At 35.9% G+C, this 27,653-nt stretch overlaps 2 long non-coding RNA genes across 8 annotated transcripts in view; one reads left to right on the forward strand and one right to left on the reverse strand.

Annotated features, from left to right (window-relative positions):
* Positions 1 to 4,955: 4,955 nt before the first annotated feature.
* LOC117156461 (uncharacterized) lies at positions 4,956 to 18,023 on the reverse strand. 6 transcript variants are annotated; one of them, XR_013058405.1, is made up of 9 exons: positions 17,855 to 18,023; positions 17,059 to 17,270; positions 16,445 to 16,631; positions 15,681 to 15,858; positions 15,306 to 15,617; positions 14,610 to 14,741; positions 14,012 to 14,108; positions 12,660 to 12,771; positions 4,956 to 12,574 (listed from the first exon to the last, which is right to left on the reverse strand). It is a non-coding gene; the product is annotated as an uncharacterized LOC117156461 (long non-coding RNA). The 6 variants fall into 6 exon arrangements; XR_013058407.1 differs by lacking the exon at positions 14,012 to 14,108 and adding an exon at positions 16,781 to 16,936; XR_013058408.1 differs by lacking the exon at positions 14,012 to 14,108 and adding an exon at positions 17,555 to 17,645.
* LOC117156463 (uncharacterized) overlaps positions 15,504 to 27,653 on the forward strand; it is a 49,495-nt gene continuing 37,345 nt past the window's right edge. The window contains exon 1 of one of the 2 annotated variants that reach the window (XR_013058411.1): positions 15,504 to 15,563. This is a non-coding gene — a long non-coding RNA (uncharacterized LOC117156463). Of the gene's footprint in view, positions 15,564 to 18,401; positions 18,481 to 27,653 lie in introns of those variants that run through there. The other variant, XR_013058412.1, reaches the window with a different exon arrangement.

Raw genomic sequence — 27,653 nt, forward strand, 5'->3', positions numbered from 1 at the left:
GGAACTTCGTTTATATGAACTCTATTTTGTACGAACTGCATTTATATGAAGGAAATTGTAGTAGTGTCTGATTGACTGAACTTTATCTGAGCTCCTATTATGTGAACAGCCACCGAGCGTCAATCCACTTATAATAGGAACGTCTAACAATAGGTAAGATGTAAATAGCAGAGGCACGCGTTACATGATACACTCTCATGTTTCGCAGTAGGCAACATTATTAGGTCTTTCAGAGGGAATGCTTCGTAGAATCCTCTTATATGAACAGGAACTTCAATTAACTGAACGCAAGATCATAGGTGACAGGAAGAAACAGATGGACCGCTATTATATGAACGACCCGGTTATACGAACAAACTTGTCACCAGATAGCTTCGCATAAACGGACTTCTACCGCAGTTAGGTTCATAAAAATACGAATTTGCATAAGAATGTGCAAAGTGTACATATTATGAACGGAAAATTGGCGACGAGCTCAAGTACGTGGCAGGTAGGTTCAAACATTGACCAGTTAGACTCGAACCCTTTATAAGTAAAATCGAAAATAAGAAACATCAAAAAGAAGCGGTAGATTCGAGATGCTGGACACGTTTGAGCAGATACATCGGTAAGCAGTCGTAAAGTAGTCGGAGGAAGTCATTTGGTCGATGCCATATTTTACATATAATTGGAAAGACTCTAATCATTGGTAATAAAAATTATAGATATAGACATATTTGCCTTATTTTATTAAAAAATTATTCGCAAATAAAATAGTAGCTTCCTTTATGGCAGCCTGGGCCTGTGAAAGTATGGATTCGTTCTAATATCGAAGTACCTACTTGTAGGTAGCTTCTCGAAATTTACAAATAATTATTTTGAGGCTCGAAAACAACTGGCGAAGATCAAATACATCGCAAGTACAATGAACGAACCATTGTACGTTATGAGTAATAGTATTCGAATCGTAGGAAGTGGAATCTCGACTATTGAATTTCTTTCAGATTTATAAATCTGTACTTACAAGTATCTACAAGTAAGTAAAAACTAATTTTTCTATTAAATTTCATGCGACGAACAGTTATTACAGAAAATATTACAGACATGACTTGTTAAATGAGCGAATTTCAATGTTTTCGTGACACGACGTACAAATGCATCGGAGTTAATTAAAACAGAAATTTCCTATGTGAAAGCTCGCGGAAATATTTAATCCTCGCATCACGGATAATCCATTTAGTCGAATGTTAAAAATGTTACTTGCAATTCGGCGGAAATTTTATATTAATATTCCTTTTTCACACGGTCATATCATATTTATTGGCAGTAAACAATAAAAAGCGTGCCTTCAAATATTTTTATTTTTAATTTGCGCACAACAATTTACATACCTTTCATTAATTGTCTGAAATAAACATTTAATTTTTACTCAAACAAACAGATAGATAGATTTTCGACGATTTTCAACGTACCAGGTACTTGTATAGGCTCTCGAAAATATTCCAGCACTTCTGGACACTTATTTTGAATATTCCCACTATACATTTTATATAAAATAGTTTATAAACATACGATATGACACATATGTACGGTACAATTATCATGATCATATTGGTGCAGTTTGAAACAAATCCAAATACGTACGTACATAAGAGATGTTTACTGCAAACATACATTTCACAAAAATTATTTAAACAACCAATTACCGCTGTTATATTTATAAACCTCGATATTTGATAGGAACACATTTAGCATTAATTATATGTTCAAGGCAACAATGCATCCCGTGTACTAATTTTCTATCAAGTGTATGTTTGCAATAAACGCTTTCAAACTTGTATATACATAATTATTTTCAGATTCGATTCAAATTTTGCCATTACAGTCATGATTACACTGCGGACTTTTACGTAATTTTACATTTTTACGAACATAACTTCTTCCTTCTCTTCCTTCGTTTATTTCGTTCGCTAAATATCGTGATAAATGTTCTGCTTGAAATGCTTTTATATATCATATGCACTGTGTAGATTTTTGCGATCTTAAATATTCCAAACGTGCATAAAAATCCGCAGTCTCGTGGTTCTCGTGTCCCGTTACGATAATAACGAAACTCCAAAAAGTTTTGTATAATGCACGTAATAATGTATGTGGAAAAATTTTCCATGGTAAGTTTTCAAACACTTTCGTGAGCCGGAGTGTGATGCTCAAAGAATGTCGGAGCATAAATTTCTCGAGCCTAAGAGACTAAGAAATGCCCGGAAGGCATAATGAAAGGTATGGCGACAGAATAATCGAAACGGCATCGTCTTATCTATAACGCGAATTCTCATAAACGCTCAAAGTAGTGAGTTAGTGCGGCCGGACTGGATACAAAGTGTGCAGCACGTCTGCAGGCCAACATTAAGCAATATCTTTTCTATGGCGATTGAACAATTTACGAGAATACTCATAGCTGAGGACTGCTGCCTTTAGGCATTTATGAACGTTTAATAACACCACGGTGGTCTCTTGCGAAGCTATCGTGAGAGTAAGCGATGATGACCAAAGTAAGATTCCTTAAAAGCCATCGTTCAGCATCGCTTGTTGAACGTAGTTTGCGTTCACCTGCGTTTTCATGCGAAACGTTCCGTGCGCCAGTGATACTCGGTAAAAGCTCATCCAGCGATGAAGATCTTCCGCGTTGCAACAATTTTCTCGAAAACAACGTTGCCGAGTGTCGCACTTTCTAGTTTAGAAATCTGGTCTGATCTCACTAAGCATTTAATATCTTTCAATATATATACTTCTGATTTGAGCAATCAACAAGGACTTGCAAGTTGCATGTTGCTTGTTGAGGTGATAATTTAACAAAAAACTGGAACCAGACGTCGTGCATAGGAACCGGAATTTTCTCTACTTGAGATATTTTGTGCGCTTGATTAACAAGAAAGAAATTGGGTTTGAAACGAGCGAAAGAGCAGAATAGAGTTAAATCAGCAGACTGTTGCTGCATCGTTTGCTCTCAACATAAATGATGATAACAATGAGATCTCCACCTGATGGCGATAACAAAGTCGTGGCATTTGATTAAATATGTTAGGAAATAAGTTTGTCAAGTTATTATTTCATGGAAAGTAAAGATACGAGCTATCTTCCTCTGAAATAATCTTGCTTTTTTACTTAATGAAAGTACTATTTGCTTCCATCGGTGTATAGCACTCATCAACGTGCAAATAAAATTTGCAGGAAACGTTAATTGTAGAACATTTCGTTCGTTGCTAAAAAATTGCACTCTATAAAATAACTTTTTATTAGTGATAACTTTCAACTTTTATGGCTCAAATGTATAAAATGTTTGCTTTTAAAATTCTGTCCTGAATATGTTGAAATTGCAATAAAATTAAGTAATGTAGTCTGTGCAGTTGGTAATTTTACCAAATATACGTATAAAACACATTCTAGGTAACAGGTAACTAGCTACTTAAACAATGTCGAAAAATGGTAATTTTTCCAACGTTTGACTAAATGGATTATTCGAGACGCGAGGATTGAATGCTTCTATGCGTTTTCACGTAGAAAATTTCGTTTTTAATTAACTACGTACCTTTGTACGTTGTTTTAACAAAACGTTATTAAAATTTTAATAACGTTTGCATTAAAAAATTTCAAAATTATCTTCGTTCCTTACAAACATTGGAGAAAAAATAATAAAAAAATAATAAAATAATATTTTATCTTATCGGACATAAAACACCGTAACATTCTTTTTTTTTCTATTTTTTTCTCATCGCACTCGTCGTGTTCGAGAAACAATAAAGTTATCGTGCATCGTAGAAAGACGAAAACATACAACAACAAAGCACAAAATGCTAAGAAGACATTGAACATCTGAAAGACTGTAAACATGCAAACATTCGTGCGAATTGTAAACACACGTTTTCTTTTCAAACGTTACATATTCGTATCAACATTTTTCTGAGTTTCTCATCGAAGTAGTATGAACATTTCTTTCTAGATGACTGTTTCGAGTTACGCTGAGAATGATCTCGCGAAATTATAGACTCGTAGATTGCAGTAACATGCGCTTCAAGTTCCGATCTAATCGATAAACAAACCAGTAGGTTGTACGTGGTGGTATGCTTGCATGGGGATCACGTGCGAATACATTATGCGAACGCCGTTGCTCGTAAATGTTTATTTAGGAAGCGGCACGTTGCGATATACGGTATTATGATAATCCGACAAGCCGAACCTACGATATCGCGAGTTCACATGCCACGTCCGTCATGAGAATGAATTTCAAAATTAATAATCCATCCATTCTTCTGACGCGACAGAATCGACTCGAGTATCACAATGTTTGAAAAACAACGCGAATAATCTGTCATTTCAGGCAATAAAATAAACGCCCCTGATCAATTCACTTCGTTTGAAGATTCGGTAAACACGTGATTAACGTAATGCTACAAGCGATGAATAATAATTGAGTGAAAATTTTGACGATGCTGTTAAAAAATACTTTTAAAAAATACTACCAATCACTGTTTCCATACCTGACAAGAAAGAAATATCGCTTATGTAAATTAGGCTGTAACATAATCTGTTATCTAATTCACAATGTATCGTATAGTGTCGCGTATGCATTTATGTCCTGAATATTATCGCGTATATGGATGCGTACACATTTACGTAATTGCGTACGGATTTAGTCCACACGTAACACCTAGAAAGGGTTAAATCGTGGTCACGTGGAAACGTCGCGTTAAGCCGCGTGATCGCGACCTTGCTACCAAAATTATGGAAGTTTTGGCACACGCATACGAACAAATTAACTGCGCTATGATTTTTCTGTCACTTTCAGCCTATAGTTTTCTAATGTTAAAAAATATCTTCAGTTTTAAGGAAATATGTAAAATGTACTGTTACGCGTGATTCCCTTTTTTTACATATATATATATACTGTATATATATTATAGTGGGTTTATCAGAATTAACAATAACGAGCAATCAGACTAGCATTCCTTTGACTGACTAATTGGTCTAATTATGTTTCCAGTTCTCTATCCAACAGCCGTATAGGGTTGGCTCGCTATTCCGCTCGTAATATCTAATACCTTGCGGTATTAGTAATATCTAAAAGCTTCCAATCAAACGGAGAATTCGTATTTTACGTTAATAATTTATATTTGTGAAAGAAAAAAGAAATACGTAATTCACGTTACATTTGTAGAAGCATATTCTCTTTCCATTGTAGAAAGAACATCCCAGAGGATTTAAGCTACATGACGTATTTCACGTATCGGGAATAACGCGAGCGTATTATACAACTCGTTGCATTGAATTATACGTAATAATCATATGCAGCACTGTCACGTCGTTATGACTTTCCATAATTCCAGCCAATAGAATTTTATCCTGTTAAAGCGAGGTATAAAAATGATCGTAACATCGATTCCGACGCTGGTACAGACACATTATGATAATTAAGCGCGCTGCTATAAGCTGCTCGTTAAATTAATAAAGAACAGGTGATTCTTCTGACGGTGAACGTTACGAAAGACCGAACTTAAAGGTAGCTACGAATTTGATGTTAAGCAGCTGATGCGAAGAATTCGTAAAGGACATTAATATCGTTGGGTGATTAAAATTAGCGATTCCTGTGAAAATTTAGAATTAATGTAACATCTTTTATTAGCAATAATAATGTGAAATCTATTATATTCGACCTCCAATTTATATTCTTCGGTGTATAATAGGAGCAGAGCAAGTACTGGATTAGATTTGATGAATTTTCATGATAGAAAGGAGAAACTTGATTGATCTAATTTCCAAGCAACCTGTAAGGAAAGTAGCATGGCACGAAAATGAGCAAGCAGATGAGCTTGTCGCCAACGCTAAATAAGAGGCGCGGCCCTGAATTTCGAGTAAGTCGGCTGTAATTAACATGCACGGTACCCACATGCACAGAAAATTAAGACGAGGTCCTTGTAACTCCGTTCGAGGATCGTGGAACAGAAATTTCCAATTCCGTTTGTGTTTCAAATAACTCAAATTTATTTGATTTCTTTAAGAGTTTCAAGGATACGAAGGATTTGAAATGTTCGAAGAGGTGTTAAGGAATCTAATTAATAGGCTGCGGATGTTTATGCAAATGCAAATTTTTATGAATACAGTTAAAGAGATAAAGATTTGTTTCATCGTCTAAATATCGTAATTGATACTTTGCTTTGAACATTTTGTACAGTTTTGTATGCCACGTGTATTGTGTTTCACAAAGGATATATCTTAACAAACACGAAGATGGTACCCCATTGGGGGTAGCCACCCACATGATAATCAAACAGATAAAAAATTCTACCAAATGTCCAAATTGGACAAATTGTGAATGTGAAATTTTAAATAAAAAGAAACGTGTATTGTGCGCACTTCTGTACCTTGAAATTTCGCAAAAATGCATAAAAGTCCGCAGTGAGCTAATTAAATTTCATGGAAATCTATTAACGTCGCTATGAGCTACAGACGGTTAAAAGTGGCGAAAATCACAGTTTTTCACAATTTTCAGTCTGAACTTTAAAGATTCTTACATCTTTCGATGAATCGTCACTCGTTCCCGTGTCGACCGATTTCGATCAAATCTTTAGCTCGCATACAAGTAACATAAATGTGTCGTACAAATTTTCATTACAGGCTCAGATAACAAGAGTCGTAAAAAGCGAGCTTTACTCTTTCCTCCGCGATTCCGACTATTCGTAATTTCTTCAAAAATTATTTCATACGTCACCTAATAAACTTCTAACTTCTCAGAAAACCTCAAGTCGTTTGTTTCAGGTTGAAAAAGGTTATTCGCCTTTAAATAGTGTCTTAATATCGATGAGAGCCAGCGTGTATCGTTCAACTGACCGATTATATTTTTAATGCTTAAGTACAACGAACCCGAGACAAATTATGTTAAGCATTCGAAATGTGTACGTAATTTAGTGCTGTCCACCAGGGGGACCCTCTTCAAGTATCGTCCCTTGCTGTCCGTAATAGAATGGAGGAGAGTTCAGTAACCTAAAGTACAGGATGTAATTCTTTTGTTCATGTTGGTTCGATATAGGGTCAGCATCCAGGTCTTTCGAAGAGGAAGGAAGAGAATGATGGAAACCGAGCTATTTCGGAATATTCCAGTAAGCAGGACTGGTGAAGTTGCAGGAATCAATACGTGCATGTAATGACGAACAAGCAGAGACAAGTAAATTATTCGTAGAGCGAAAATACTGTTTTACTGTGAGCAAAAAATGATTGAAATTGCAACAGATTTACACCTCGCTAGATTTTCTTTCGGCTTCGTAACGTTCACTCCAGCAAATTAGTCTGAGACTGCTTTCACGCTTGAATTTCCATAAAATGATGCTTGGAACACGCTTGCTCTTGGAGAATCCACACAAAAACGCGACGAAAACGTTACTTCTCTGTTCTCTGAATACAAAGAATATTTTATATGCAGGAAATGGAGTTGCAATTATTCGCTAGCAATCGGAAGTACGATTTTTACTCTAGTCAATTGAACGTAGGCGGACGCGAAATGGAAATACACAAACGGAGCAATATTTTTCCGAACGTTTGCTTTTTTCTCACGTTCATACTCTAATGCACGCGTGGTTCTGCAACAATTGTAGATAATACTTTGGACTGTTATTGTGCGTGAAGAAGGAAAAACCGTGACACGATTTTACATTACTGTTAATAGTGTAACACTCTTTAGATAAAAAATATTAATTACAATATTCGAAAACTTAAATATGTTATACATTCAACACGTTATCATTAAAGGCTAGATAAACATTAAATTTAGTTTTTTCAATAAATAGATACAATCCCCTAAAAGAAAATTTGAAGAGTAATTTTCCTTTACCAAATGATTTGAATTTTGTATATTCGTCTTTGTCTTGTATATTTTATCCTGCACATTTATTTTCGAAAAATGCTAATTGTATATAATTGGAGGTACTCGCTTTATCTTTTTATGTATAACATTCTGAATGTACCAAAATATGTATATTCACATGCATGTAATTAATAACAAATAAGATATTTTCGTATTAAGAAGCACAAGAATCAGTTTGAAATTTTATGATTTACCTCGTCTATAAAACTAAATATCAGACTAAATTAGAGATTTAATACAAATCAATGCAAGCACGTTCACCGTATGACGTCTCTCTTGAAATATATCTTTAAAATAATGAATAATTTTGGAAATAATCCTGCATGAGAACATCAGAATGGTTCACTCTATTTCATGGATTTTAATTTCAATCTATCCGGCAAACGAATACGCGAAGGAGATTTTATTCCACATTTTCGACTTATTTATTCATGCAGCGACCACCCGCTTCCGGGTATATCGTAAATTATTGCAATACTGTACACACGTGCGATCATGTACACGGTTTGTTCTTCATACGCTGTCATTACAGAGAATAGAAAGTTCAGAAACGGATCAATAGATCTAGTATGACGTTTCTCTTCTTCTATGTCAGTCTTAAATAGGAGACGACGTACAAGAGTGTAGCAAACCCGTTTTAGTTGCAAGTAAAGCCTGACTAACATTGAGTTTCAAGACAGCAGCCATGTATGAGAATCTCTTACAAACAAAGATACAGCATCTGCAAAGTAAAAGAATGAGTATACGAACGATCGAAATAACAAGTTCAGTTCTCGATGATTAAGTGTGCACGATAGATAAAACGGAATAAGAAACAAATCTAACTTTTTCAAGAAGTATTTTTCTATTAACTGTGCTGTGTGTTTTGTCTCATTTTCGACCGGATCATATTTGTCTACCGTTAGAAAAATTCCTAAATTTGCTATATAAATTTTAATTACATCAGTATTTCTGATTTCTCCTTTCAATGATTCTCTTGAAGTATTAAAAGGGCTCTTTTCTCGGAACATAAAAGGTTCAAGAACTGCAATGCGGTTAATAATGCATCTAAATTTGAAAAGAAAGGAACAAATTAAATATAATTTTTAAAATGACATACGTAATCATATTTACGGCGAGATTCTATGTTTCAATAAGGCTCGATAATGCTAGAAATTGTGACAACCTGACAGACCTTCGAGAGAGTTAAGTTACAATGAACAGCAGGGCAACGAATAAAACGAAGTAACAAATAAATTTAAGTTACAAGTTATTTAAGTTATAGTAACTACCTACGCTACGATAAATAACGTACAACGATAGACTCGAAGATGTACTTATAAAAGTAAGCAAGAAGAACAAATAGGATGGTACAACAAACAGATACAAGTTACAATTAATAACAGTAACTGATAATAGCAGCCATGCTACGATAAACTTAAAAACCTACTTATAAATTTACGTAAAAAGAATAAATAGGATGGTACAGCAAACAGATACAAGTTACAATTAATAACAGTAACTACTAATAGCAGCCATGCTACGATAAACTTAAAAACCTACTTATAAATTTACGTAAAAAGAATAAATAGGATGGAACAGCAAACAAATTAAAGTTACAGTTAATAACAGTACTAATAATAGCACTAACAACCTCTTAGGTGCGTTCATAAGCACGCTTGTTAAATAGCATGTAACGATAAACTTAAGCGAGTGTAAACCTTACAAAAGTGTGTAAAAAGAAGAAAACGATTATCTGCCGGGCATCGAAAACCACCCCAAGTCAAATAGGGTAAATTATATGCTTAGCAATTATCTGCTCGATCACTGTATTGGGTGGTCGTAGGAAGATGGGTGCGAACAGTAGAGATTCGCGTTGCGAGAAGAGGAGAAGACGAGGAAAGATAGGTAGAGAAAGAAAGAGAGAGAAAGAGATGATAGAATGCCGAAGCGAGTAGCGGGAGGTATGAGACGGGCGTACGCACAATGCCGGTGTCTGGCAACCGTTAAATTCAAATCAGTTGAGATATAATGGGCCTAGTGGTATGCTCTAACTAGGATGAATGCTCGACGCAAGAGATGCAGCGAACTGAGGGAAGAAGAGAGGTTGAGGAAGAGGAGGCAGCGAAACGAGAAGCAGAACGAGAGGCAAGGCAAGGTAGGGTCCGAGCTTGGTATCGCATAGGTCTAGTGAAGGGAAGAGAAAACGGCTGTGGGGATGGAGAATCGACCGCGAGGGGATTTATAAACGTGTGGGCGAGAATAGTCACGACACGAGGAGTCGCTCTCAGCGAGGGATACCGGTATGCCGCACACGCGGCATAGTTACCGCTCCGACCATGCCCGGATTAATTCCTCCGGTACCGCATCATCGGGTTTCCACGGTGCGTCATATCGGATTCTATTGCACGGGTGCGAACCATGAACTTCGCTATTTGCTTCAGCTCACCCACGATGCTCCTATATTCTCTACGATCGTTGTCGACTCGCGAATAATTAATTTTTTATTTCGTACTTATTTTGTACTAAGCTCGTGGCCTACCTATTATTACAGGCAGGTTGTTGATCTCCTTTTTTTAATTTCCTGCAACATATCATGTTGTATTTTTACATTGATCTCTTAATCGTTGTAAAGTATTGCTACTATTTGTAAAGTATTGTTTACGTAACGTTTCTTTCTTAGTTGGTATTTATTTACCCTACTGTTTATATTAAATCGGTATATATATGTATGTATGTGTGTGTAGTTATATTTTACATCTGTATTTCTATATAAAAGTATATTTTTTTGAAAGCGTATTCTATTAGTCCTCTACGGGTAGTTGTCTATATATAATCTAAGAGCTATAAGCCTAGGCTGTTTGCATGAAATTGAAGACCAACTTGGGAATACGAAATTTTGATTTGTTAGATATCAATATCTCGCCCACCTGAGGTTGTCATCAGTCCGAATTTTCCAGAATTTGTTCTAATTTTTAAGGCATCAGCAAATGTCCAGGGGATTTTCTCTAGAGATCTGGGATTCCCATGCTCATTTGCTGTCCAAACGATCAAACTCCACCGATCATTCGTTATCACGCTACGTGTGCGTTGCGTGCGATGATCTGGTATACGTGGCTTCTCTACTAATATGGTTAATATACTGGATAGCATTCTATATGCATTTGTCCTTTTAGGAACGATCGAAATGCAGACGTAGTGCTATTCAGTTACAGTCAATAATTCACAGAAGCTTTCAATTTAGGATATCGTACATAATCTAAAAAGGTCTCAGGCGGAAAGGTCCAGGTTTTTGATGCTCTATATCCTAGACTAATTGTTTCATAAATGCCAACCTTACTTACACCCACCTCACCAATTTCAATGATTTGTTAATACCTCGTGGAAATTAACTTTCTGAACAACATTGTTCTCCACAACCGCCGCTCGGCCTTAGTTTTCGAAATATTCGCAAGAAACTGTCGGTACCACTACAGCGAGATCTGTTTATAGCTGTGCATCCGTGCCAGCGTATACCTCAATATTGTCTTACTGTCTAACGTCTAACCAGTGTCACCAGATTAAGGGAATTAAAGAAAAAAATCTCTGTAGTAGTAGATAATATAGTATAGTTAGTGGATCACTGACATCGGGTCTCATACTGTAGACAAGTGCAGGGAGAGGGTCAATGTTGTCGACACGACGCACAGAAGTAAGAAGAAATTCATGTCACGTCTCAGACAAGCCACGTAGCTGTAAAGTGTCAGAAGGGGTAATGTAACATCGTGCTATCCTCGAATTAAGGGAATCGTCTGAGAACCCTAAGCCTAACTCAAACCTAATTCTTATCCTTTGTTTGTAGTTTGTATAGACGAAGCTTGAACGAGGCGGCAAACGTGACGGCCATGCTTGTGGTTGTGTTACTCATCGTCACAGATAGACACATTAGTAGCGTATCTTCTTTTAAACGCGGGATAGATGATATTTTATCCATATTATATTTATATTTTATACGTATTGTTATATATATTTTGTCAGAATTCAATGCAGCGTCAATTGCTTTTTGCAACATTTCGAAAACTAAGGCCGAGCAGCGGTTGTGTGTACAGGAAAAAGTAGTTCAAAACGTTAATTTCTACAACTATTCTACTCAAATTCTATTCAAATTCTATAAATATTCTCTTCCACGATCATTGAAATCGGCGAGAGAGCTGAGATATCGACAATTAGGTGTCTTTCATGGCTGGATGGCATACAGTCGGAGACAAAATAGAAATAGATATCGATGAGGCTAAGTGAAATACGACTTGTTTACACAAAAATATTAATTTCTCTAAAGAAAATTTCAGCCATCGTACGCGTAATAGATATACGCATATATGTATAATAAGCAGTTTCTACGGTAAATAAATAGTTTATGACAAATAGTATAATAGCGGTAAGAAGTCGAACGCTGATGTAAGGTGTATTTCGTTGAATTGGTCATTTCCTTTTTCATAACCAGTTGGGTGGCCGAGCATGTTCTTCAACAGCATATTACTGTCACACGTTACGCATAAGTTCTAGGTTGTATTGGCCTTGTTTTCTTTGTTAATTATATCTCGTGTATCGCTTATTATTTTCTGGATAAACCGCTATTGCATGTATTATTTGCTGAATAAACCGCTATTGCATGTATTATTTGCTAAATAAACCGCTCACAATTTCAATTATTTGCCAAATAATCTGCAACAAAAATAAAGCTGAAGTATATAACACTAGTACTAATCCGATTAAACTTCATTAACACCTACTTCCACTACCTACTTACTTATCTTTATCCCCGGCTGTATTTGTGATTCTACAGATGGACCGGAAAAGACTGTAGAAATGAATTGGAATTTTCAGAACAAAATACGATGTACTAAAAACGCGACGAAAAGCTGAAAAGTAACAAATATGTCTCCTGAAGAATAGTTGTGATGAAACAAGGAGGTGAATGGTCAACGTGCAAGCTTTGAATTACGTTCCTTCCTTGTTCCTTATGGTACGTTAACTTACTTCATTCAATAATTTCAATAGGCTTTAATGCGTTTATAACGCAAAACCTGCACACGAGTGGATAAGAATAAGACGTAGACGATGGTCACGTACCCCATTAAACGTATAACCGCCATAGACAATTAATTACCGTTAATACAGTAATTGTGAGGTATAATTTGATACGATACTCGAGCGATATGCGAAAGCGTTTTACATATCTTAGGATATTTAATACTATAATTAGAATGTTGCCTTCCTGTTCCGCGTTACAGCGAAAACGGATACTCAGTCCAACCCTTCGTTGACAAGAATGAAACAACTTCATGGAATCGACATTCCGATCGTGTAACTCACATTTGTAATACAAATCGAATGTTTTGTGATCAGAAAGCCGTTAACTATTAATCTCGTTATAACGTAATTCCCCAGACATACGTTACGCCGCTCGCTTCCTCTTTAACTTGTTGAAATGAACGACGTCGAATTCATCGAAAACTTCGTTCCTTTATATCGCAATCACACGAAATTGTATCATAAAATGACCGATCTTGTGGTAAATTGTCATTTTATGCGAAATTTGAACCCTTAAATACATGACTCTTCTTAAATATAAAATATAGAAAATTGCCAATATTGCAAAGTCATACAAAAATAATTTTTAACTGTTACTTTTTAAATTTCTTGCTGCATTATGAACATATTAATAGTATAAAAATAGTAATAAATACATTCGAAAACACCATGCAATAAGTATTACACGTTACCTATATAACAAAGGCCATTTAAATATGCCAAATAAAGACAGTATGCATTTAAGGGTTAAGAGACTGCACCATGTCCGGTGCATTTACATTCGCATCGGGATACGATCAAGTTATATTAACATTTACGAAATACCAGATACATATGGAATACCTGTCGTTCCGCGATAGCCGTATTAATCTGTGGCTGGCAACCACACGCTCGCGTTCCATGGGATTCTGTGTTATGCATTGAAATCCATTATCCCAACTGACAAATCAATAGAGGCGCGTTATCTAGCGTTACTTCTCAATACTATTTCAACCGGTATGGCAAGCACGATCAAGTAACTCCAATAATTAAGTGATGATGAAATGGAAACGTGAATGGTATAAATACCAGTGTATCGCTGTCGATGATGATATTCGATTATTGGATACGATGTAATGTTAAGGTGTGTCCCCACTGAGTCGAATTCCATGGACTTCAACAACATCTGAAGAATGTTCAAACAGAGGGTAATAAACATAAATTGTTATAAAAAGAAAGAGGGTGCGGGCGGGCAACTAGCGTTCCATAAATCACTATTAAGCATGATTTCGCGTATACTTCTCGCGTATCGTATGCGTATATCGGTTTTGTAAACAAGAATGCTTAATTGCCAATTAAACTGTATTTTGATAGCGATAGCAGTATTAAATTTTTCTGTCGTGACAATTATCGTGCCAATTAGGAAATTCTTCTAACGTTGAATATTTCTTATAATTTGTGAAAACGTAAATATTTTTTAAAGGTGGATTAATAATGATAAATGCCCTAAACAAGAAGTTATAAACCGCTGTTTCAATACCAAATTCCATGAGTTACGATTCTTTAACAATTAAGATTTAACTAACATTTTAGTGGTTACATGTATTCTTAAATAATACTATTTTGTGAAGCATATTTCTTTTTACGGTCCTTAAAGGTATAGCGATGATTCAAAAACTTTATTTACCTTTGTCTCTAATTTATGAAGATCAATTCTCAAAATGGAAAAGGAAACATCATGTCTTCTTGTTTTAAGATGTGGAAGTAATGGTTGCGATTTAGAAAAAGGAAATCAAACTTCTAATTCCGATCTGGAACCCTAAAATAAATTAAACCTTTAAGTTATTTACTCACAATTTACTTTTGCACATATGCACAGAATGCACATAGAATGCAAAAACAAATATTAAATTCTATTTTTGAAATACAGTTCATAAAAATACAAACTTGCGTAGATAATGTATTTATAAGAAATCTAAAGAGAAAACTACCATTATCAAAATATAAATAATTTCGGTGATGTTTTAGAATTTGATCGGTATCTCCGATTTTTTTTCAAATTACAATATATTGCATAGGACTATTTAAAAAGGTAAAGGTACAAAGGTATCGAAAACAATTCTAAGAATTTTTTTCAACGATATTTTATCTCTTTAAAATACTCTTTCATATGTAGCAGCTTAAAAAAGAAATCGAAGATACCGGTGAAATCGTGAAGCATTGCCATAATTTCATTAATTAATACACGTAGAAGGAATTACAGCGTGAAAGAGATTCTATCTATCGCTTCGTAACTTTTCTGAATATAAATCGCTTCGAAATGCTCATCGAACGCTTCCTTAATAGATTCCGCGCGTTCTAATTTATAATTTGATCTACCCACCAACGCAATCGTGTTGTTGGCCGTGAGCTATTTCATCGGGTATCTGGCGTCGTTTTCAAGTCGCAATGCCGTAATGCTGAAAACGTGTTGAAACGAGCCGCAAAAGGTAGGTTGTTTGACATAATAACTAACATAATTGCACACAAATGGCATTAATACTGACGACTGTCGATACACAAATCATTGGACGTTGCCTGGCGGGTATGCGCGTGCAACAGTGTACGTACAGTGTGGTGGTCGTAAAGGTCGGGACACGGGGTGAGTTATCAATGAAATACTAGTTCTCCTTGAATCGTTCGTCGGCCGTTGGGCCTGAAAATGTAAAACGATTACCGTTAAGTTACCTCGGGACATCGAGTGGGAGTGAAAACTTACCGATGTTCACGTGCATTACGCGAGTCTTGAGCTGTTATTTCGTAAAACCTGTAATACGGTGATAACAGTGGTGCGAATGTTATATGGCTAAAGGGAAACAGCCAGTACACCTCGACTTTGCTACTGTGTCCAATACGATACAAGTGTATTCAAATCTTTTCCCTTCTTGGAAACATTACTGAAATTTTATTTAGAAACGTGTGTAAACTTTTATTCGATTATACAGGCTGATCTAAGTAAGTCTTGCAATTCGGTATTACATCTTTTGCAAGCGTAACGATGCAGGTACATATCTATTACTTTCGTCAATATTTTAGGGATAAAAATATTTAATTGAAAAATGTCGTGGACTATTCACGAACATGTTACCCGAATGTGTTTCTACGCGAGAATGAGATGATCTGATTTTTGCAAAAAGAAATATAGGTATATTTTCATTACTTTCGTTATTTTCATTGATCGTCCTAAATCGATTTAAACTATCTTTTTCCGAGAAATTTTAAACGTCGAGTACATAGCAAAATAATGAAATAATGCTTGAAATAAATAAATGAAAAAGATTTCTCGCTATGAGGTTATGTATTCGTAAATTATTTATAAAGCAGATAATCTCAAAATATATTCTATTTCACTTTATCTTGGACAAGAATTTTCTTCTCGTTTCAATCCACATTTCTATTCAATCTTATATTCAAAATATTAATTATTTAAGATAATTCTATTAATAAATGCTTACTTTAAAAAAAACATGGATTTGTACGAACCATCAGTTCTGAAATACGCTCTTAAAGCATATCAGTACAGGAAAAAACAGCCCATAATATAGCCCGCTAGTGTCCGTACATGTAGATATATTATTAGCCGCAAAAAAAATTCTCTGGCAAGCCGTCTACATTTTTCTTCGAAGTTTATTCCTTAAACCTCCAATTTAGATATCCTCCCATCTCGAGCCTAAAGTAACACAATGATCGTCGTTAAGCGAACCAGTATCATCGGTCACGATGAAAAGCGTGTGACGGTTCCACCACTTTAGATAGATCTTACACTGTTATTTCAAGAACGCTGTAATACCTTGATGACTGTGATACGAAGCTACGTACCTAAAGGGAAAACGGATACACGCGTCCATTTTCCTATTGCCATTCGAACACGTTCATAACACAGCTGTTACGACAATCTCGATCGTAACAGAATATTTCCGCTATTTACGCGCTATTCAATTTCTTCACCGAGATTGTTTATAAAATCATACTTTACTGGAGAAAGTAATCGATTTAATCTATTGCTTTCGTAATTCATTGATATTCCACGTGAAATAAGTAATATAACTTATGTAAGTAATAAACAATATAAAAAATAAGTAATAAAATCACTGTACCTGTCAATCTAACCCCTAACGCTCCAAATGTATCTCTCAAGCACCACCGATGTGCGGCGCTCTACTCCAAGTATACCTCTGAAGTACCACCAATGTGCGGCGCTTTACTCCAAATGTATTTTTGGGTCGTTATTGTGGGTCGTTATTGTGTATATTGGGTCAGTAATTGTTTACAAATAAAAAATAATAATCCTCAGTGAGTACTGTGAGACCTGTAAACGCAAACCCAGTTTGAATCCCAATGAATGTTTTAAAAAATTCCACACATTACTCAATTATGACTAATATAAATATTGTAATCAAAATTATATTACTTCTGAGATGAATAAAGATTGTTTTCAATGACTTTAATATTACTATTTGCACGTCATTGTAGCATTTAAAATCTGACACTTAAAAATTGCAAGTCGAAGTATGATGAGAATAAGTTAGAGTTACCGGTCGATATTCACAATTAAAAGTCGGAGCGTTTAGGGTTAAAATTTACAGTACATACACGTTTTCAGATGTTTCGAAATATATTTTACAATATCTTCTGTCTCGATTATGCGTTTTATGGCATGTATATTTCGGCGCAACGAAAGGAACTGTGAAATAATCAATTATGTGTTATAATCGATTCATCAGTGAACAAAAATGGCGTATTATTTGGAAGTTCATAATGTATCAGTAAATTAATTTGTATTTGTAAATTAATATTTAGTTTAAATTAATAACGTTTTGAGAAAACTCGTAGAAAATTAGTAATCTTCGACTGTGTGATATTTTTTGAAACAACGAAACACAATATACTTACCATCACTATTATTATCAGAAAGATCTGCCGAATCACTGTCCGCAATAATAACACACTTCACACTGCTATCATCGATATTAGATTTTCTTTTCACTGACACGATAGGTATAAGGGTTGCTTAATAGTTTTAGGGAATTATAACACGTGCGCACGTAACGAAGAATAACACGCAACTAAAGGAAATATCGAGAACTGAACGACGAGCTACGCTCGTCTTGTTTACGTTTAGTTCGAACGACGTACGTAATACGAGTCGGGCTCGTGTTTATTGTTCTTCGCCGAATTTCTTACCACGAGTTTCAGTCGCTATAGAACTGAATTGTCGTGCATCGCTGACGACTGACGCGAAATCGAATACGTAAAATCATTGATTATAATAATCCTTTGCTGTGCTTACAATTACGTTTTTTATTTATGTGCTATCGAATTTCTTCAGTGAGATCGTTTGTGATATCATATTTGCTCGAACAAGTCGATTTAATTTATTGTTTTCGTGTAGTGCATTCATTTTTCGCATGCAAGATCACTGTACTGTGTCAATGTGAAACTTACACTACATATGCTGTATTTACACTGACGTTTCTTTATTGGAAGACTGCTTCGTTTTCGACCGGATTTATACATAAGTATATTATTTTTTGCATCTCATACAAATTATCTGAACAACAGATTAATTGTTTAAAAATTGCCATTTGATATTGTACTTGAATCGTGCAGAATATTTCAATTTTCAAGTTGAAAGATAAAATCTTTCTATCTCTGTTCTAAATTCTCTAATCTCGTACGCGATTATTTTAAATCGAGTAAATCGAGTATTTTAAGTAAAAGTCTTTTTGAAATATTTCTTGACTATTTTAAATATCTGTAGCTTGAGTTTTCAATAATACTACATTATCATGAGTTTCAAGATTGATTCTAATATACTTTGTAAAACGAGTAATGATAGACAACTGCTAAGAAAAAATTTAGAAATAATATAATTACTAACTAAGCATTTATGACAATGACCATACCCAAATCCACGCCATTTCACTGACAGTGAACCATTAGGTTTTGACGTGACCTTTGCACATGGCCCAACATTACACTTTTCCCATTACGTAGGACAATCCCCTTGCCCCTCAACACTTACAAACGCAACATATAAAAACTGCAAGCATTCGACCACGAGACTGGTTTTATTCTTTAGTCTTAATTTTTGTGTCTTGTATACAGTTTGGCCGTGATTTGAGCAACTATTTTAACTTCGCTACTTCATAGTAATATTATACTTAATCATTTTCGTGAATAAAAGCCTACAAAATTAGAAAAGCACGGTCAAGTTAAGTTATTGCTCAGCTACTCCTTTTTTATCATTAATTTTACGTGACACATTACACGTTAATGGGTTCATAACACATGTTCGACGTCGATAACTACAATAGATAGAAAAATACTATAAAAAGGAAAAAGCTTCGCTACAACTCGATCGCCCATGCAACGTATGTGCAAGATCTGGAAACAGACGACATCGATCATGTCTGATCAAACAATAATAATTCACCTCTGACCCTCCTACGATCCGACAAATTTTATATCTTAATTTTGCTCTAATCTGAATTTAGGGAAGATATACAATACAAAATTGGAACAAGAAACGATGCATCCAATTCTTTTCTTCCTCTTTTATAGACGTTCTTTGTCAAATGTTCCTAATTGTATACTTACAGTCTCTTACATTTATCTTATGGTAGTGGTTTAAAATAACTTGCGGATCTCGATATTGTAGTATCGTGGACAAATGGCCTAAGAAATATCGGATTAACCATAAACAATGTTGCCAGAAAGCCTAAATACCGACAGGCCTATCAATGTATCGTCGTTCCTTCAGTCGAATAGTTCCGCGAAAAAAAGTCCTACGTGACCATAACCACGGACGGTTGCGGAACACGTACGTGGTGGGGTTATGAGAAAGGACAAAGGGATACATAAGGGAGAAAGATGAATTAATACAGTCAGTAGTTAGTTGAGAAGTCAAAGAGTGTTTAATCCATTCTAAATAAATATAAAAAGATCCTATAATACATTTATCAATAATCACTAGACTAAAAGTCAACGTTGTATCAAAGCAATTAATCAATTATTAGATGCAAGTAAATCTAAAGGGTGTTTTGAGCCTGTTACGCCACGAGGCTTACCACAGTCTGTACTTTCTAACCGTCGCTCGCGGTCCTACAGTGTCGCAGGCAGATCGTCTTATCTGCCCGACGGATCATATATAATGTATAGACGAGCGCATAGTTGTCGCCAAGCAGCGAACTCTAGAAACGTCGATTTTTGTCCGTTACGTTTCCCACACAAGAAGGCGGTATACGTGATCATAGGCGCGAGCAGTGGCGTGACCCGAGCATAGTGGGAGTCGTCTTCCAAAGAAGACAAAGAAATGATCGAAAGGCAATCAGTCCTTTCTGACGAGTCAAACGTTACACATCGAGAGGTCTGACGAGCAAAATCAAAATCATATAGTCTAACGAATTCATTGAGAGATATCGTAAAGTCGAGTCAACTTTCTATAATATATTTACCATATTCATTGTAAAACAATTTGTGGCGTGTTCATTATATTATTATCAAATAGATTATTTTATGTTAACCTGTTAATGCAGTGTTACATTCATTGAACCACCTCTGTTATCTTAATCGAAACAAGGGAACGACTATTTCGCGGCGTCGATTAACAGAATCGTAGCGAGAATTTACGCCTCTCGCTGACGCGTTTTCCTAGCGACCGCGTCTCTCCGCGAACGGTCGTATCAGAGCCTTTCAAGTAAACTTGAGTAACAACTCTTGATAAGTTGATTCGTGCGGTTTTACATCCTATGTTGATGCGTTTTGAAGCATCTTCCAACTTCTGAGTATCTTCCACTGTTGGGATTTTTAGTATCTTCCTTACGTCATAGTTTCTTACATAGAGAATTTGATGTAATTCTTAGAATTACTAGCTTGGAATAACCTGCAGATTTTCTATCCTCTCCACGTATACATATTATATATTCTTTATAACAACGATTTTTCCATAAATTGTTCAAACTTGAGATACTTTCTAACGTAAAAGGAACGCAACTGGGTCAAAAAAACACAGCGAATTTAATTTCCTTCGAAACATGAAAATTTTAGTTTCTAATACGTTGCTATCGGAAAACAGCAGGTGACTATTCGATCGTGATCTAATACGACATAGCTGAGACACAAATCCATGGTTTACGACGTTTCGTTGGTTAAAGTCGACACAATGGCGTCAGTAAAGCCGCGCAGTAACGAGAGATGGTAGCGGAAGAGCGTAACTTTGCGTTAGGAACGCTGCACCAGGAGGACGATCGAGGAAACGAATAGGAGCTAAGTGAAACGTATTCGACATGAATCTCTTTACCGTTACGCTTGGTCGTTGGTCGAACCCACGCATCAACGATCGTTATTGTAAGCCGAGGACATATAACGTAATTACGGACAGTGTCGCCAGCAGATTGCAGGCAGAGTGTCAAACGACGAATTCATCGCATGTGCAATGTGCAAATTCCGTGTCGCCGTTGTATTCGCCCACGCAGTACGAATATCACGTGTAGCAACAGCGAGACTATACGTTCCGCTTTCGCATCAAATACGAAAAATTCGAGAATTATGAGTAGAATCATGAACGCAAATTTGCGAACTTAGTCTTGCGTGAACGTAATTCAAAAAATAGAATTGCAACAGAAATTTGTTTCGTCCCTTAGATACTATAACGATTAGTATACATTAGGCACTTTGTATACTTTTGTAGATTGCATACGCTTTCCGTGCATTTTCGCGCTTTTAAATTTCGTACAAATGCGCGACAATTTGCGCGACAATGCGCGACACGAGGAAAAGAGCGAATAAGTGGAAACTCTGCCATTCATGTAACGTGGTAGCGATGACAATTATTAACCGCGCAGTGATTCGTGTTTTACCATGTATTTTTATTAAATTAATTGTTAAAGTTTTCTTGTAACGGGAAACTGATATAATCGTGGAATTACAAGTCAGTAAAGGCAGATCAATTTCGCTTAGATTTTAATCCTCGCGATGGTAAAACTGACGTAAATTGTCTTTGATGAAGATTAAATGACACGCGGAAGATAAAGATAAGATATGAATTATGAAGTTCTTGAAAGAATTTGAAATTATTTCCTGAGATTGACAATTGAGTGACGAGTTAACTGATATTTTCCATTTAGCAAGTTAACTTCGCGAGGAAATACTGTCATAGACTTTCGTATTACATTAAAACGTTTGCATTAGGCAGTTACAATTGAAATGACCAGATTGGTCAACCAGAAATAGTAGTTACGACTGACTGCGGCAATTGAAGATTTCGTTGCACAGATTTTGTTACAGTGCTTCGTAAAATCCCGTTTACATTAGGGAAACTATAGTCGGAAATGACCAGGTCGTTCAACAAGAAATAGAAGAATCGGCTGTCGCTGCTTCAGCGACTAGAAGTCACTTCATCTTGTTTAACCCCTTCCCGTGCCACTTAGTTCGACAAAACTCGGGCTCAATCGGTAGACATCGACGCGCACTAAACAGACCAGACTGATGCTCGTAAACAGTTGCAATACGAACCGAAATGTAGAAACTAACATTCAGTGATTCAGGTAATTTTCATCGTAGTATTTTATATTCGTCTTCATAAACAACGAACGATAGCGAAGGATCATATTTTCGTCCCTTTGTGCCTACACAAAATGTCCACAGAAATTGACAATTAATAAAAGCAAATAAATTTCAACTATGTTCTTTTCCATTCTGACGAATATAATTCGTTTGTAACAGAAATAAAACGACGTTTAAAAGAATATCCAATTTCCAAATAAGAATGCCATTGTGCAAATGAGACGATAAAGGAGCGCTCAGACGATCAATATTATTGTCAATATTTAAGGTTTTCAACATTATCGTACGTAAGAAGTCGTCTAGACGATCAATATATATATATTGTCAATATAATGTTGAATAACTTAAATATTGACAATAATATTCGTCGTCTGAACGCTTACCTCGTCTTCTCCGGTTAAAGCAAAATAGCTTTTTCTTGCTTCGCAAATTAACTCCTAGCTTGTATCTTTTGAAGACAAATGAAGAGTTTATCCCCTTCTCGTGCCATTTAGTTCGACAAAACTCGGGCCCAATCGGTAGACATCGACGCGCGCTAAACAGACCAGACTGATGTTGGTAAACAGTTGCAATACGAACCGAAATGTAAAAACTAGCATTCAGTGACGATCGTAACGGGCAAAAAACAGTCCGCGAGCTCGGCTTGTTATGTTTACGTTTGGCCCAAGAATCTGGTCGCGAGTCAGACTCGCGATATTTATGTTTGGGCCAAAACCTTCATCGCGAGTCTGACTCGCTAAAGCACGGGAAGGCATTAACACTGTGTTCGCACGGCTGAGTTTCATCAACTTGATTTCATCGATCAAAAGTTTTAGAAGGATGATGGCGCTGATAATGCGATGATAAAATAACGAGAGTTTTCATTCGGATAAGACCGAGCGAGAAAATGCACGATATATATAAAGAAAAAAACACGATTGTTTATGCAATATAATTAACGATACGATTCATTTACAAACAACGTTTTTACTCGTTCGAACAGAAATCACTAACTCGCAAATTGATTATTTCGTGCGGAAGATTTATGTCTTTTTGCGATCGAATTCTACGGAGAACCATTGTACTCGTCAGAGATGATCTCCCAAATCGTCACCCAACGACATTCAACATCGTTCAAAGTAAAATCAGTTCGAATGAATTTTTCGTACACAACATAAATGACATCTTCAAGGAATTTTTAAAATTTAAAGCTTTTACCTGTTTGGGCAGGTGTAGAGATAAAGTACATTCTCCTTTGAACTTTTAATCGCGCGTTTAACATTCCTGGAATATTTTCCCAATATACCATTACATAGAACTGCTACACGAAGGCTTAGTATGGATTACACAGGGCTGGCTGAGAAAGAAACGTCGGACGTATTGAGGAAAAACGTTATACATGCTCCGTTAAACCCTGCGTTTCCTTCGCAGATAAGAATCCGCGGTAAACAAGCTTTCTGGGAACACGAGTACCTAGGTGTACAAGACCTTTACGGCCGGGCACAGGATTAATGAGCTGTGTAAAAGCAGCTTTCTAAAGAATATCTGCAACACGTCGATCTGCCATCTAGTAAAAGTATAAATTACGATTATCGTTAAAAAAGATAAACGAATATATCAGCTTCTAAAGAATTTCACATTCCATGGTAAATTTTTCAAAAGTAAGTAAACCTTTGAACTTCAACTATATCGGTTGTAAAAAAAAAAAAAAAAATAAGAAAAAGAAGGAAGACATCGATAAAGTATGTACTTCTAAGAATATTTTAACGTAATATTTTATAACGCGAACATTTTACGAGCTTTATATTTTCTGATCAATTCTATTAAACTATAAACCTCAATTACATTAGGTTTTCTATTTTCTATTTATTTATCTGCACTTAGATCTTAAGCAATATACTCGATGCATTTCGTTGTAGATAAGAAATAAGCGATAAATGTCGTATAAAATATCGAACACCATTTGAACAGTTTGATACGTACACGTAAAAGCAAAGTGTAGCAATATATAAGAGGAAGATATGGAATAAAGTAATTTAAACTCCGTGTCTCTGTTAATAATGTGTATAACATCTAATAAAAAGTACAAAATTATCAGAATAGTTAAAATGTTGTGTATAAGAAACAAACTGTTTTTCATGTACGTGTTTGTTGCCAGGCAAATATCATTAGTAGCAGCAAACAGTCAATCTTATAAACAATATTCTTATGAATAAACACAATAATATGTTTTGTTAAATAAATAGTTTGTTTTTGGAGATTGCTTGCCACTGATATCTCAATTCCCAAGAGTTAACGTTTTAAACAATGGTATCGATATTATCTCATAAACAAAGACAGTGATATATTCTATTAAATAAATTTCAAAGTTTACTTGACATTTGCATCTGAGTCCAATATAGTTGTCGACGGCATCAAACCATTCTTTGTAAAATGATAACTCATTCGCCAACGAAAAAATATATTTGATAAAGTTGTAAGCTGTCCAAAGCAAAGAACCCGGAAAAAGGAAAATGCAGAAGACAAAGAGAAAATGTAAGACCGATTTGCATTCATTGATCGAGCAGAGGAACACCGATTAAGTTTCGATGGAGCGTAATAGTGGTAGATCGGCTTTTTACTCGATCGATGCTCGTAAAAGGCCTTTTAAACTCTGTGTCTTTCAATCTATCCTATCATCCTTCTCTTATTCGTCGGTTTATCTCTGTTCTTCTTTTGAAAGGGAAGATAATACAGAAAAACGCGGTACCAATACTCGATCCATTTCCTGGCAGTCGTTGGTTAAAGCTGCACGCGTGTTTCGCAACTTCTCCGCAAGTCGAATGTGGTTAGAATTGCTGGAAACTGCGCGAGCCCGCTAAAATTAACCAAGATGGGGGAAGATAATTAATCAGCGGTTCAGCATCGTCGAGAAGTTGAAGAAACTGCTTTCTTTCCTAAAAAAAGTTAATTGCAATATTTCTCGATTCTGGTTGAGCTTGAGTAGTGGTGTAATTAACCTCTTCACGCTTGATGTTGCACACGAGCAACGTTGCACTTTAGCAACTTGTTAACCAACCAAATAACAAATGCGCATTCTTTTTTCATAAAACTGGTCTTAATTTTCGAACAAATTTTCGAACAAGAGTTTGGTTCTTAAGGTGCTTAAAACAGTCGCCAAGGGCTTTCTTCCAAAAGCTAACGGTAGCTTCCAAAGGCTAACTTAACTTCACGTTACTACTTGGATTAGTACATTTCGAGTTAATTCACATTAGTGTCAATTAGGATCAATTTAGAATCAAGTTGATTAGCATGATTAAAATAAAGTAACTTTGGTGAATTAGAAAATTGTCGTCAAAACAGTGGCTGGTTCTATTGTACACACTCGCCTTGAGATCTGCAGTGTCTCGCATTCCAATAGAATATGCTTGATACATTTTGGTGACGCAAGACTGATGACCTTGACAATACATCAAAAGATCGTCGAAATTGCAAGTGACTCTCTTTCCGTGAAGATTTACCGATATTTCTTTATTGCACAAAAAGGTAACGGGTGCTTAGGCAGATGTGCGCGCTTGCATCGAACTCTCCATAACTGCACGGGACGTCCAGAACAAGAAGACGAAGAAAGCAAAAACAGTAGGCTATATTCGGCGCGCAATTCAAAATGAATAACAACTATATGAGAATTGCCGCGAACTTGCTTTTATCTTTCTAACATTTGCAATGGAAGTAGAGAGTTCATCTGGATCAAACGTGGTGATACTCGTGATATTCGATCGTGGCTAGTGTTTCCGTTTCCAAAGAATTTATAAAGTTGGTATTTCGTTCGTCATATGTTCAACGATACAGAAAAACCTCATTCACAATGTCATATGCTCAGGTAGCGCAACAGACGCGATTTCCCACTAGAGAACAGGCTATTGTTCTTGACTCTATGGAAGTTACAGCGATTCAGGCTGGGTGAGGTTGGCAGCCCCAAATGCGAATTTTTTACTAAAACCAAACGGCGTTCGTTTGTCCACGATTTGTCCTCGTTTGTCCACGATTTTTCCGCGTTTGTTTACCCAGAACTTTCGTTTGTCCACCCTTCAAACAAAAAGAAAAATTATTGCCAAATTTAAAGAAGATCTAATGATTTTTCCTTTAAAAGGTGGGTAAACGAAGTTTGATGGGGCAAACGTAGACAAACGAATGTCGTTTATTTTGTAAAAATTCGCATTTGGATGTACCAACTTCATTTAAAGTATACAGTGGCAATAAGACAAATGATCGAGCCGAAGAACATCAGGTTCGTGTCAAGAATTTCTCACGGCCGTATGTGTTTATATTTAAAGAGCAAAGAAAACGTAGACAAGCTTAGCGATTCGCACACAAATGTCAATATTGATCAACATGCTCTGGAGGTTGGTTCTCTAATCTCCAAGGCGAAACGTATTATTCTTCCCAACGCAACGTGTGTTTTCTGATTGTATTACTGCATCGTATTACTGAAGAAGAAGTTGACAAGCATAATATTCGTCTGTCTTCCGAAATCACTGTCATTAGAGCCTACATGAATGATCTTGGCTATACCCGCATCTTAAGCTTCCAAAAACAATTGTATATCCATCCTAATCACGTTAGAAATCTTCCACAAGATTCCAGAAATATCGCAGATAAACTGAACGCAGTGAATACTTCTCGAGAATGCCAATGTTTGCGTAGCGCATACTTTTCTTCGAGGAACGCTGGAAATGTGTTGTTATCAAATAATAACACGTTTTCTCGATAGTCAATAGAATGAGATACAATCGCGTACCTAAGATATGAGAAAGTTATTTTTCATAACCACTTTCAGATTGTCTGAAATAGTTGAAGAATAGAAACAGGTCTAGATGTTCAACAGATAAGAAACTAAGTTACTTTTTACAAACAAAGTAATATATACCGTAATTGTAAAATGAAGTCCTGTTGAGATGTCATCAGTTACGACTATTTTTAATGCTCTATTTGCCTTTCAGGGCGTGTATAACATAAAAACAGTCATCGTACACGATTAGCACGAATAACACTCTGCTGGAACAAAAACACTCTCTCTCATTCCATCATACTAACTTCGACTGACTAATTTGTTTTCTGTAGCATGAACTGGAAGGCCAACACTGTCTATTAGCTTTTTTGTGTA

The sequence above is a fragment of the Bombus vancouverensis genome, chromosome 5, assembly GCF_051014615.1.
Source record: "Bombus vancouverensis nearcticus chromosome 5, iyBomVanc1_principal, whole genome shotgun sequence".
Classification (NCBI taxonomy): domain Eukaryota; kingdom Metazoa; phylum Arthropoda; class Insecta; order Hymenoptera; family Apidae; genus Bombus; species Bombus vancouverensis.